General features: G+C 40.9%; 1 protein-coding gene across 1 annotated transcript in view; it reads right to left on the bottom strand.

Annotated features, from left to right (window-relative positions):
- CCDC102B (coiled-coil domain containing 102B) overlaps positions 1–4,362 on the bottom strand; it is a 361,276-nt gene extending 356,914 nt beyond the window's left edge. The window contains exon 1 of the mRNA XM_048840158.2: positions 4,276–4,362. The gene's annotated coding sequence lies outside the window, so the exon portion shown is untranslated. The remainder of the gene's footprint in view (positions 1–4,275) is intronic.
- Positions 4,363–15,087: the final 10,725 nt, after the last annotated feature.

Here is a 15,087-nt window from a genome sequence, read left to right as displayed (position 1 = left end):
GCAGATATATCGAACACTAAAAAGTATATGTGATACTGTCAGATATAAGGGGAAATGACTATTACAATCAGAAAAAAATGTATACAGCTGTTTAACCATCACTTATTCTTTTCTTACTGTGTGCTACCCAGAAGAAAGTCACTAAGGGCTAAAACTTGTTCCCAGCCCCCAGCCTGAATAAATATCCTGCACACTAATATCAAGGGTCTGATGCAACAGAAAGTATACTCTAGTCTACCGCCACTAGTGTAGCCTTAAGAAAATAGCAGTCATGCAAGTATAGCAATCTTTTTACACTGTAACTAAGTGATGAATATGCTTAATCATAGCTCTCTTGGCTCCTCCTACAAATCTTCTCCTGAAATGGGATGCAAGGATCCCCGGCAGAGCTATACTCCCTCATACATAGGTTTGGTGTGAAAAAGAAGGTTTTTGAATGTATTGGAAGGGCAGGAAATGTGGGGTGGGCCACTCCACATTTCCTGTCTCCTGTCCTTCCAATACATTCAGAACCTTCCTTTTTCATGTGAAGAAGAGAGTGGGTTTTGTTCCCAGTGGCATTTGGGCTATTTGGTCATTTCTCTTTAAGGCCACATTAAAGAGTCTTCAGTCTTCAACTCATATAGTTGTCCTATGGGAAAAGTTTGCAAGTCAACTGAAAATACAATAAAAACAAACAACAAGGGTTGTCAGAGTTACTAGGGTTAAACCAGGATGAATTTGGCACAATTGCTCTTTTTCACCTTTTATTTACACCAATCTAGATCAGGACTCCTTTACTGAAGTCAGTGGAGTTTTCCCATTCTGGGAGATCCAGATGGATCTATGGAATTTATGGGTCTCTTATAGGTAGCAGTGTTATGTTTTTGGTGTATAAGAGTAATCCTGAAAAATACAAATCCAACCTGGTGTGGGGAATGTATTGAGTGTAATAAGCATTTTAAAAGCTCTGCATGTTCAAATTTTTTCAAGGTTAGGAAGGTTTCTTCATTTCTGTAAAGAAGTGACTACAATTACATGTTATACTGTGCACCCAGAGAAGACTGGCGCATAATATTACATTGCATGTATTTTTAAAGATATCTTATTTTGTTAAGAATAAGTTTGTGAAGAACAAACTAACAGACAGAATGTTTACTTACCCTATGTCTTTTTTGCAATGTAAAAGGTAGCTGGAAGCAGTTGCTGCATATATTTGCAAGCTTAGTTTGAACATTTACTTTGAACCTGCAGCCTTCTGGGAAAATGTGGCTTCGTAACTGACTAGCTATGTTACAAGCATGCTGTTTAATTGTCCGAATGAAAATATATTTCAGGATTATTTTAGTGTAGAATTTGTTTTTATTAAAGCACAGTGATAAGTTACTTGCTCTTCTCACACACCTGGGTTATTTGGGAAAAAAATGTTGGAAGGCAAGATTTCAATTATTTTGGTTGACACATCACAAGGCTGAGAAGAGCATCCTCTGAAGCCTTCTTTTAATAATTCCAGTGGAGAAAATATGGGAAGTCTACGTTTAGTAGCCAGTCACATTCATATTTGAGAAAGACTTGATGTAATGTGTATTCAGCAAAGGGGAAGTCGGAAGTCGGGGGAAGGAAAAAGTAGTACAAATACCACCACATGAAGAACAAAATAAGAACGAGGGCATAGAACTTTGAGAAAGTTAATTTACAGTCAGTAACAAAGAAAGTGGAAACTGAAACTTTATAAAATATATTCTGGAATCATCCATATACATGAATCCTTCTTTGGAAAAAAAATCTACCTGTTTCTGTGACTGCTTGAATTTTGATGAACCCTGATTGTGCTCTGTTATACAATATCTGGAACTCCCTCCCATTCCCCTCCCCCACTTTACAAGAATATAGAGTTTCAGACAAAATACAAGTGCAATTAAAATTCCTATCACTTATGAGATTATCACCACGGGATTATCCAAACATTGAGTACATGTACCACTGGTGAAATGAATTGGTGGAACATCAAGCTTATCTATCAACAATTTTTTAAGACGGAGGCACATGAAATCAATAGAGTTTGCAAGCCGCTGCTCTAGAGCAAGGGTACATATCAAGTAGGCTTAATTTACCCTCGAATATGCTGGCTTGCACTCGGGTTACCCATGTTGTATAGCCAACCGTGGTAGAAACTTTGTCTAGAGGTAATCAGGGGAGTGCTAATAAGGGAAGAGCCACAACCAGGTGACATGTTCAGACTTTTGATGACACTTAACAATATGACCTTCCTTAGCAGGACAGCCAGCAGAGGATAGCAGGGCACCACTGGTGTGAAAGTAGGTTTGAATTAAATCCAATATATTCCCAAATCCCATTATGCACATTAGCGGGAATTATGCTGTGTACACATGATTTACAAAGAAAAGGAAGTGCAGAAAACTGAGGATTTGGGGCAGATTTGTTTTTGCCAAGAAGACCTTGTGTGAGCATTTATAAATTGTTCTAATCTGCCAGCTTTTTCATTTAGAACTAGTAATCAGTAAGTGATTTGACATAGATTTAGGGCAAATGGAAATGGATAAAAAGCAATATTTAAAAGGAGGACAATACATAGGTGGGTTGACCCAACAGATTATTAGGCAACTCAAAACTGCTATTGGACATGAACCACATTACACTAGGATATTTTTCACAGAAAGCAGTTGTCATTAAGAAGTCAGCATTTTCCAGAAGTAACCTTACAATAATATGAATGCCTCCTTCTGTTTAGGAGAGTAGATCACTAAGGCAATCTTCTCATCATGACCATTGGGCAGCAAAACTCTTTAGGGCAGGGAACATCTCTTACTATGATTCATGAAATGCTACATATACTTGTGGAGCTAAATAATTAATTAGTAAATAAATATTGATTAATTTATTAATCTACTAAAAGACTCTGAGGCTCATCTATGGAGATAAATGGCAATAGATGAACTGATTTCAACATCCACTGGATTAGGGTCCCTAGTTTTTTTAATAAAATAAAATAAAAAGAAATAATTTAAGAACGCTGGATTGAGTTAAAGACAGGCAGAAAAATAGATAGGTAATAGGCTTGATACATTATTCTTTGCAGCCACTGAACTCCCATTGAATTTTTTTGAAGGTTTGAGTATGTAAAGAACACACAACAGGTCCCATTCATAATACTTAACATTTATATAGTGCTTTATATCTTCAGGGCACTAGGCAAACAATTGCAATAGCAGCGTTCAAAAATACAAAGTATTCCTAATGTAAGTTACCTGCTTTTTATATCAACACTGATGATCGTAGGGAACAAACTAACATGGTGGTGATGAAAACAGTGAGAATGAAAAGATAAAAACCCAAGTATTCTTGTCATATCCGACAGACAGGCAGAACAGTCTGCTATATGCATTTATTAAATTGCTCTGCATTACTTTAAAAATTTGCCCCTTGGGTCCTCCCTGGTGACAAGTCATCCACACACTCACATTCCATCTGGGATTCTACCATTTCAAATAATGGACAAACTGAATATCTTTGTCCATTGCCAACATATCACATTACAATACTTCTCTGCTTTGTTATACCACACTTTAAAAATACAAACAAAAACCTCACTGCATTTCAGCCCCTATTTTTGCCTGTATCCAGATAGTTTTCAAAAGGAAATTAAAATCACAAATCTATCACTAGTTGCACATTTTAAATCGGAAACATTCCTTCTGATTACACAACTTCCTGCTAACCGCAACAGAAATTTAGTGTGAGCAGCAAACTCAAACAACACTATTCCCCTTAGTTTAAAATTTCTACAGTATTGAGTGACGTTTACAAAATGACCCAAACAGTACCAACTTTTCCTACTGTTGTTTTGAATTTATATATACAAAAACAATATAAGCCTTCAACATGCCATATTTAAAGTAACTCATTCAGATTTTTTAATTACTAATAAAGATAGATGGTTTAACACACTTGTGCTGTGCAAATTTATATTTTAAACTCTTATGTGGTTATGTTAAATAAGCATATTGTATACATACAACAAGACTAGGTATGTTTAATATGATGTAAAGATAAAAATAAACCAGTGGTGGTGAAATGGAAAGCAAAAGGAAGATAGTTAAGCACAACTTAATCACACACTCAGATACTCTTCTTTTTCATATCTAAGTACTTCTGCTATATATCTTATACTGCTTTCCTCCCTCAACTCCCTGTGTGGGACCTACACACAAACTGTCCTGCAGAAAGATATAAAAATTAAAACAGTAAAACCACAAGACTATTAAACTCCCTTACCCTCTGGGCTCGCTGGGCTGCTCTTGCTGCTCAGTGCTACAGACACATGTGTAAACAGAATTTCCTGCATCCTTTTCTGATCTGCACAGTACTGGGGTCTCGGCCAACAGGATTATTTCCAGCATTAAGGCCACTCCACACTAACTTGACAAAGATCCCCATTGGCCAATACCACAACTTTTTAAATGCAAATCAGTTCTCCCCCCCCCAAAAAAAATTATATATATATATATATACACACACACACACACACACACACTTGGCTTATCCTCCTTAACTAAACCCTTTTCTCAGTATTTCTTCCTCCCTTTCTGAACTGCATATTATGGCCTGATCCTGCCAAGATGTATGCATGTGCTTAACTTTATGTATTATTGACTTCAATGGGACTGCTCAGGATTGGGTTCTATGAATGAAACCCTGCCACGTCCATGGGTGTGGTTTTAAACATTTCTGGGCCGCGCATAGCTTCTTTCCCCCCCACATCTCTCTGGCACATTTTCAGTGCTACTGTAATATACATAATTGGGATGGCTGCAGAACACCATTAACAAAAGTCCTCTGATACCTTAAATTATTAGAGATGTGAGAAACTAAATCTATTGTGAAGCTCAAAAAGTGAGAGCAAACTAATAAAAATACAGACCCTGAAAGAAAAGGGTCATTTCTTTAGCATGGAATATCTTTTACACCAGACAAGCAACAAATAGCTGATGCACTAAAGAAATAAATGTTTCTTCAGTGGAATATAAAAGAATGAAGTTTTGTAATATTGGGGTTACACATGTAGGACAAGATTGTAACACTTCAGCTACTGCCTATAATAGAAATGTGCAGAGGTGCTGCATGCCACCATTGTGGGACCTTCTAGAATCATTGGGACAGATGCCCTCTATTTATGTCATTGAAATCAGTGGAGCTCTGACAAATTACACCATCTAAAGATCTGGCCCATTGAGTCTACTTCAGTCATTATGCCTCCATACAATAGAGCAATCCCCAGTGTGTCTTTTGGAAAGATGCTTCCTGTTGATACCTAACAATAGCAACTCCTCCCCAAAACATTCCCCCTTCACTCTCCCCACCCGTTTTGGGCACATTGATGTCAATAGGAGAGCTACATCCAAAACAGAACACAGCCAAAATTTCAGACTTGTGATTTTTGGGAACACCCACTAGAAACACCTCAAAGGAACCTGGTCTTCAGAGGGCAGCCACTTGGCACTTTCTGAATATTAGTTCCCATAGGATGTCTCAAGTTCGGCACCCCAAAGAATTAAGGAACCCCAAAAATCACTAGTAACTTTTGAAAACCTTTGCCTGGAGAAACAATATTCAACCAGTTTTTTATGCATAGAAAACTCTGGCAAATCACATGATTTTAATGGTGTGTCCATCTCCCCCCTCCCCAGGACCCAGGGGTTGCCGTAGAGTTCAAATCTCTTTTGTTAAAACACATAAATCATGTCACATTAGGTTACTTTATACACTATATTGCATCCCTTGGAGAATATTCAGAGTTCTGGTTTACAGTAAAGAAAAGCTAAGCTAACCACATACTTCTGTCAGATGAAAACACACCTGGAGACAGTATTTTCTTAATTATGCTGCTATTTCTTACACCCTTTCAGCTGCCTCCAGTCACCAAACACCCATCACCCCTCCTGCCCCAGCCTTCATTCTGTACACTGCCAATTTCCACTATTTAACATTAATTTGTTTGTAAAAATCTGAAGGTATGTACAGTGCATAAGCACACTACATGGTATTTCCTTGTTGCTGTTGTAACTCATCATCCATTCCACCACTCCTGCTATCCCCCACCCACAGCGCACACACACCTTTTTTTTTTTTTTTTTGCTGGATAAGAGAGACTTTCCCTCCACACCTTGTTTACCAAGAGCCTGATCTCACAGCCCTTACTCAGGCAGAATTCCGATTGATTTTGACAGAAATTCAATATATTACCTTTCTTCAAGAAAAAGATAAAAGATGACTTGATCATCAGTTATAAATACCTACATGAGGAGAAGATTACTGATATTTGGGAGCTCTTTAATCTCACAAACAAAGACATATCAAAATCTTATGGCTGGAAGTAGAAGCGAGACAAATTCAGACTAGAAATAAGGGCAAATTTTCAAGTAAGAACAACAAACCATTGGAATAATTTACCTGGGCATATGGTGGATTCTCTGTCATTTGAAGTCTTTAAATCAATAGAAATAACAAAAATACCTGGCTCTTATTATTGTGCTTTTCATAACTAGATCTCAAAGTGGCTCACTATCCCTATTTATAGATGGGAAAACTGAGGCACAGAAGTGACTTGAGTTTCCCCAAGCAGGCCAGTGCCAGAGCTGGGAATAAAACCCAGGCCACCTGATTCCCAGTCCAGTGCTCGATCTCTATGTCACATTACCTCACAATTCTTGATACAAATCAAGATTGGTCACCGTCCTAAGAGATATGCTTCCGCTCAAGCGGAAGTTATGGACTTAATGCAGGATTCACTGAGTGAAGGTCCATAGCTTCATCATGCTGGCAGTCAGATTAGATGATCGTGATGGTCCCTTCTGGCCCTAAAAATATACTATTGAAGTACTGACTGATTAACTTTGATGGGAGTCCTGCCTAAGGGTTGAATCCTGCAAATTTATGCATGAGAATAGTTCAAGTGAATTCAGTGATCAGTAACTAAGTAAGGTTTTTAAGATTAAATTTTAGGATTGTGAACTCTTCAAGGAAAGCCACTAATACTAGTTCTCTAAGACGCCCAGCATAACCATGTTGTTACATTAATAAATAATTGTAACCCCTCTGCCAAGTGAAGCCAGCAGCCACAAGGGCCAGATTCAGTATCTAGAGGTTCCTTTTCAACAAACACAAAACCAGCTCAAGCCTACACCCAGTGACTAGGGACAATTACACACCACTCCCTGGGTGCCTCTAAGAGGCAATAATTCCTCTCTCACAAGCACAGAGTCTGAGTGTAGCAAAAACTTTTAATAAAAGGAGGGAATTAACTCAGCATTAATTTGGGGAAACACTGCAACTAGGGCTCATAAACACAAACCATGAGCAAAAGACCCACCCAAAGTAAGTTGGGCAGTGTCCTTTTCCCCTCAGTGTTTTAAGTCCAGCAACCCAAAAATCCCTTTAACGTGCCTATCCCTCCTCTGTACCCCACTCACAGTTGCCATCCTTTGGCCAGTGCAGCCCCAGAGTTCAGAGGTTCATCTGCAGAGCTTACCTCCCACCCTGTGTGGAAGGCAGGGGCGTGGAAGGCAGTAAGGAGGCACCTTACACACTGCACTGTTCAGGCACTCACTCATCAGCCCAACAGCTAACTGCTATGCCTCTGCAGGGCTCTGCTCTAGCCCTCTCCATCAGCCACCCTGCTAGCCAATTGCCACAACTCTCCACCAGCTGCCTGCTCACCAAGATGTCTTCAGAACCCCACTCATGCACTTAACACAGCTCTCAGTGATTTCAGCTGTTAGCGGGGGAGTCTCTTGCAATAGAGACACCATCCTAAAGTAGATCTAATGCTTAGACCTAAGTATCAGTAATTTTAACTCTACAGCATGTAACAAGACTCTTAATTGAATCTTAAATAGCTCTTTTACTATACCATAGAGAAGACAAGTCAAATAGTATCTAAAAACCTTTAAACAAAACACCAACACCCACCCTCAACTCATTGGGCTTTGGAACCCATGTCCCCTACCTAGCAAGTGCTGTTGAGTTGAGGGTGAATCCCTCCATTGGGGTATGCCAGGTTCAGTTCTGCTGCCCTTGGTTCACACAACAAGGATAGCAACCCCTTATTACTCTTGCCCCAATAACCAGGAGTCTGGGGATCCAACACTAGACACAAGTGATCATTTGGACAACTAGTCCCATCATGCTGAGCACCTAGGCAAGGAGGGATAGCTCAGTGGTTTGAGCATTGGCCTGCTAAACCCAGGGTTGTGAGTTCAATCCTTGAGGGGCCCATTTAGGGATCTGGGGCAAAAATTGGGGATTGGTCCTGCTTTGAGCAGGGGGTTGGACTAGATGACCTCCTAAGGTCCCTTCTAATCCAGATATTCTATGAATAAGTGTGTCCATGCAAACAAGATCAGCTTCTGAAGTCTTTTTCCACAGCTCACCACTAGATGTCAGGAGAGAGCTTATCCAGACTCTGCTTACAAATAATGAAAAGATGTAGCAAGTGTGTTGCCTTTAGAATTTTTATAAGCAGTCAGGAGAATAATAAGGGCAGCTGTTTTTGTTTGTACTTGACAATATACATTCAGGTACCCTATATTTAGACTGATTTGGGCACTTTTATTTGGTCTGAAGTTTACAACTGATTGTGACAATTGTGAAACATTTGACAACACCTAACACATGAAGTCCACTTTGATATAAATGGTTAATTTGTCTTTCCAGAAAACCCAGGTATTTGGTGCTTTTGTAGTAAGTCAAATAATTATACACTCACCAAAAGAACCCTTCTGCCAAGGTTAAGAATTCCTTTTTTAAAAGTAATTCATACAAAGAATGTTTGATTAGAAGTGATATATGTAACATTGATTGTTTGGACCACATGCTTTGACTGATAAACATGGTGGTAGCAGCAAACTGGACCATTGCTCCCCAGGCTAATGTGGTATGGACTCCCTTTGATTGTAATACATTTGATTCTTGGATGTATGTCAAATTATTCCTCCCCATAACCCTTAGGGCAAATCATACTAGTCAATCCATAGAGGAGTATTAACATGATGTGAAAAACAAAACTCTGAAGTCCTCAGTGCTGAGAACCAGTCCCAGGGCGTTACAAAGGAAAAGAGTTGACCTACCCAAGGATTATTAAAACCAGTGAAAAGAATTATTTAATATGTCTTGGAGGAGCAAGCTAGGTCACATCTTTCTCAAAACAACAGAAGTCGACATCCACTGTACTGATGTAATTTCTGTAGCAGTCTCAAGTATTGAATTAAATTACATTATAGCTCATTCCATTCAAAAGAAACCAAAGCCATACAGTTCAAGCACAGGGCATAATAAACCAGAGTATACATTTTACTAGCTAAATTAGAAACACATATAGCATGGCTTTTAGCCCCAACATTGTAACCTTCTGGAAAATCCTTATAAAATAGTTTCCCAAGATGAGAATAAAATCTTTTTCAGCCAGAATAACTACTATAATTCCTTTTCATGATGATTCTTGGGCACTGTGGCCTGTTTGTAATCTCACAGTGGTTTTATAGTGATAATTCCCTTCAGAAGTTACTCCTGATTTAACAGCAGTTTAATTCACATCAGAATTCAAATCAATACCTTTCAATATCTATTTGACAGAAGGATTCAGAATCAATGCTTATAAGCAATTGCTTCCTAGTGGATAGCAATGTAATTTTTTTTCTAGGATCCTTGTTTTCCATGAAAAAGAGTCAAATTATCCATAAGAGAAACATTTTACTCTCATTAAAAAAATCTGATTTTTTTTATCCTAAGTCATTTATAATACTCACTTCCTTCAGCAATTTCAAAAGGAAACATTTGCTAATATTACAGTCCCATTGGATCTGGACAAAGATCCTCTGAGTTAATAGTCCTAGCTTCTGGTGTATCCCCAGGTATCCAAAGATAACATTATGGGATATTCATGAGGTCCCTTCCAAACTCCCCTTGGGTTTTCTGGGATAGGGGATGATCCAGGTCAGAGTATTAATCCAAATCAGATCTTCCCATGATTAGTTCAAGGATGTTCAGATCCAAGAATTTGTTTTGACTCATTGTGGTTGTCCCCCTGCACAATGTTAAAATTTGGACTTCAGCTTCCTCAAGATTAAAGACTGCTAACTTTCAGCAGCCCCAAAGGGCTATTACAACATCTAGGTATGGCCAGGGCAAAAGAATCCCCACCCCCCACCATCACAAGCACATTCCCTGCAGAAGATGGAGAAGGAATCATTTTGGTGGCACTGTGACATCTCTGATGACCCTAGTAGGAAAGAGAGATCATCCTGTCTCTGGCTAGGCTGCACTCCAGCCACCTTTGAACAAGTTAAAAGGGCTGTGCAACACATTATCGGATCTGCAGCATTTGCACACACTTTGAATGCATTTTACTACAAAGTGCAAGGCAGTGAAGAATTTGACCCAGTGCATAGATTAGGCAGTTTGAACCAACAGAAAATAAAATGGTTCTTTGTATTCCATATTTCAATGTTGCACAGATTAAGAACCAGCAAGATCATGATGGTGACAAAAAGTCATTATCATGTCAATAGAAGAATAAAAAACAGGGTTTTTTTGGTTGGGCGGCACACTTCTCTCTCATTTGTTAACAAAAACAATAATAGTGTAGCCTATCTACTGTAGTTCCTAAACTCAACAGGGTGAACAAGAATGGGGAGACTGAAGCCTCCTCTCTGATTTGTCTAACTTTGTGTGGCTTTGGATCCAGTTTAAACCCTAATATTATTTTAACATTGTTTCTTTTGTATAACATGGCTTATTTCAGCCAAAAAATAAAAAAGAAACAACCAGCCAAACAAAAACAAAACAAAACACAACCCCTTGCCTATGATTTATTCCTAAAGGGACTCTAATATCTCTAACAAGTTCTCAGGGATTAAAAGTTGAAAGCAGGCTATGAGTTATGTGAATTCATATGGCAGGATTTACATACATAAATAATGGTGGTTATTCATGTAACTCTTCCTCTCTTACTTGGGTTTAAATGCAGTTTTAAATAAAATTTATGCCTGACAATTACTAATTTTAAGTGTACTCAAAACAGACCTCAAATATCTTGAGTTAATGTGAAACAATTCTTAGGCCATTGCAGTCAAAACAATGCACTACGGAGAACAGTCTCAATCTCCATGGAAGACAACAGCCCTTGAAACTCTCCTAAACACTCTGGGTTTGATAATTTACTGCCTGTGTTCTTCTGTAGCCATTTACACCTGTGTAATCAGCACACGCAGATGTAAGGCAAGAAAAAAGGCAGTAGAGACTCAAATCCTTTACGAGGAAAATCTGGCATCCTACATTTGTACTCACTTAGGGTATGTCTACACTGCAATGTAAGCCCAGGGTTAGGGGCACTTAAATCAGCTGTCCTGTATTAGGGAACCAAAGGATTGAGCATCTACATTTTATTGTAACCCTATGCTAAGGCTTTTTTAGCCCATGCTAGAACCTAGGGCTCTGGTGTCTATACTGCAGTCCGCAGACCTGAGTCAAAGTAGCCATATCCAGAGTCCCTAATGCACCCACCCTGAATTGTGTCCACTTTAGCCCTCGGATCGTGATGCACCATGGGAAAACTTTATTGTCCATCGTAGACATTACCAGGAAGTAGCTCGCTTTGCAAAAGACTTGATTGGTTCGCTTTTCATTGCAAACCCATGAGGATTTCTGACAATGTGCTTGCAGATCGGTGTTCAGAAGAAAATGGGTTAATGCTGTCCTGAGCTGCTGCTATTTGAAAAGGTGGGGTGGCTTCCATTTTCAATAGAGTGGATTGCAGATTGTTAGGATAGAAAGGACTAAAGAAGTTGTCCCATGGAATTGTGGCTGACTCCTGGGACCTGAGTACGGTTACCAACTTTCTAATTTCACAAAACCAAGCCCCCTTCCCTCCGTCGTTTGCTCTCTCCCACCCTCACTCACTTTCACTGGGCTGGGCAGGGAGTGGGAGTGCTGGAGGGGGTGAGAGCTCTAGCTGGGGATAAGGGCTCCAGCGTGGGGCCAGAAATGAGGGGTTCAGGATACGGGAGGGGTCTCCGGGCTGGGGCAGGGGGTAGGTTTGCCAACTTTCTATTTGCAGAAAATCGAACACCCTTGCTCCACCCCCTAACCCTTCTCTGAGGCCACACACCCCACTCATTCCATCCCCCCTCCCTCTGACTCTCGCGCTCTCCCCCATCCTTGCTCTCTCGCTCATTTTCACCGGGCTGGGGCAGGGGGTCGGGGTATGAGAGGGAGTGAGGTCTCCAGTTGCAGGTGTGCCTGGAGAGGGGCTTGGGGTGCAGGAGAGGGCTCCGGGCTGAGGCAGAGGCTTGGAGGGTGGGGGCAGGGTGAGAGTGCCATCTGGTGGTGTGGACTCTGGGGTGGGACTGGCAATGAGGGCTTTGGGGTGCAGGAGGGGACTCCAGGCTGGGGCCAAGGGATTTGGAGTGTGGGAAGGGGGTTGAGATGCAGGAGGGAATGTGGGAGGGGGTGACAACCTGGGGCAAGGGGTGGGGGGAGTGGGCGCCTGCCAGGCGGCACTTACCTCAGGCAGCTCCTGGTCAGCTACGCAGTGGGGCTAAAGCAGGCTCCCCACCTGCCCTGGCTCTGCACTGCTCCTGGAAGCAGCCTCTCCTAGGCGAAGGCACAGCCAGGGAGGTCTGCGCAGTGTGCACTACCCTTGCCCGCAGGTGCTGCCCCGTCAGCTTCCATTCACCGCATTTCCCTGCCAGTGGGAGCTGCGGAGCTGGCACTTGGGGCGGGCCCAGTGTACAAAGCCTCCCTGGCCCCGTGCCTAGGGGCCACAGGGACATATTGCCACTTCTGGGAGCTGTGTGGCACAAGGGCAGGCAGGGAGCCTGCCTTAGCCCCACTGCACTACTGACCAGATTTTTAACAGCCCGGTCAGCGTGTTGACTGGAATCTCCAGGGTCCCTTTTTTGACTGGGCGTTCCAGTCAAAAACCAGATGTTTGGCAACTCTAGACCTGAGTCAAGTGGGACTGCGTCTACACTGCAAAGCAATAGGGCTCAGACCTGGGGCATGTCTTAACTCAAGTTCAGACCCTCCAGCTCTGCTGGGTCCAGGGACCCTGGGTTAGTACAATGGCAGTGTAGATGCAAGGGAGGCTCAAGAATGGGCTTACATTGCAGTGTGGACATACCCTTAAGGGCCCCTGTTTATACTGCCGGTATTGTTTAAGTGGCCCTAGTATAAATGTGAATCAGGTCCTGACCGCTGGGTATAATACTTACTATCATTAATAGTTCTATTTACTCATCCAAAAGGGACTGTTGCTGGTAGTAAGATCTATGCTATATACTAGGGAGTTTTAGGACACTAAGACAAAACAGGTTTCAGAGTAGCAGCCGTGTTAGTCTGTATTCGCAAAAAGAAAAGGAGGACTTGTGGCACCTGTTAGGATATAGATATTCAGGCCTGTCTGTATACTCTAAGAATTTAGGTGTATTCTTATCTCTTGGCTAGTTATAGAGGTATAAAAGAAAGAATCAAAATCACTGTCTGCCGGTGTAAGGGCCTTCTCTTACTGTGACAGTCTGAGGCCCTGTGCTTAGGCTAAGGCCTTTGGCTAAGCAGCAGAGGCAGCCATAAGCTAGGAAGCGAACAGTCATATCCTCACATTCCAAACTAGTCACATTGAAAGAAGGTGCTATTGGGCTGTTAGGCACTATCAGGACAGGATTGTATTCCTATCACCTCCAGAGAAAGGGAAGTGCCTAGAAAATGTAAAAGGAAACTTAGTTTGATAGCCTCCTGTCTGGCAAGAACTCACTTATCAATAGCTGGGATGTGAAATCCTCACTTCTGTATTGTCTTGTCATTATAGTTCCCACTTTGCTATTGTTTGTCTGTATAATCTCTGTCTGGTTCTGTGATTGTTTCTGTCTGCTGTATAATTAATTTTGCTGGGTGTAAACTAATTCAGGTGGTGGGATATAATTGGTTACATAATCATGTTACAATATGTTAGGATTGGTTAGTTAAATTTCAGGAAAATGATTGGTTAAGGTATAGCTAAGCAGAACTCAAGTTTTACTATATAGTCGGCAGTCAATCAGGAAGTGAGGGGGTGGGCGTGTGTGGGAGGGGGGATGGTAACAGGGAATGGGGGTAAGGAAATTGGAACCATGTTTTGCTAAAGGGGGGAATGGGAACAGGGAATGGGAGAAAGGAAATTGGAATCATGTTTTGCTAAGGGCAGGAATGGGAACAGGGACACAGGTGTAAGGCTCTGTGGTGTCAGAGCTGGGAAGGAGGATACTAAGGAAGGAAACTGGAATCATTCTTGCTGGAAGTTCACCCCAATAAACATTGAATTGTTTGCACCTTTGGTATTGTTGTTCTCTGTTCATGTGAGAAGGACCAGGGAAGTAAGTGGGTGAAGGAATAAGCCCCCTAACAGCACCTTAGAGGCTAACCAATTTATTTGAGCATAAGGTTTCGTGAGCTACAGCTCACTTCATCGGATGCAAAAAAGTGGAAAACAGTTTGCCTTAGAAAAGACAGAATTTTACCCCTTTAATTAAATCTCTTTATTGCCTATACAAGAAGCACTGCTGACATATATATATCATATTTTTATAATGACAGGAAATAAATAAAGCTGGTCCCAAGCTGCAATTTTGTATAATGTTATTTGAATAGCACTATAGATGTGCATGACCCTTCACAGACAAGTAAAACATTTTCAGTTAATTAGGGCTCCATCCTGTAGTCCCTTACACAAGTGAGTAGTCCTCACTCAGCCCATAGAAACACATGTAAGTGTAATACATGAAAATCATCATGGGAGGTGAATAAAGAGCACATGCGGTGGGATGATGCATCGAGCACTTTCCATGGACTAGAGACCATAGGGAAAAAAAATATCACCAAATTAATTTGAATTTACATCAATGCAAGTCTGGTGACTGCAATGAAATCAGAATTCAGCACAATTTTACTGTTTTAAAAATAAAAACAAAAGAAGTGTTCTAAATTATTGAAATGGAATTGATATTTTATTGCTTGCTGTAAAGAATCCGTTAAAGCTAAAGCATAATTGGTCAAGAC

The sequence above is a fragment of the Caretta caretta genome, chromosome 2, assembly GCF_965140235.1.
Source record: "Caretta caretta isolate rCarCar2 chromosome 2, rCarCar1.hap1, whole genome shotgun sequence".
Taxonomy (NCBI): domain Eukaryota; kingdom Metazoa; phylum Chordata; order Testudines; family Cheloniidae; genus Caretta; species Caretta caretta.
This window is presented reverse-complemented; position numbering and strand designations above follow the sequence as displayed.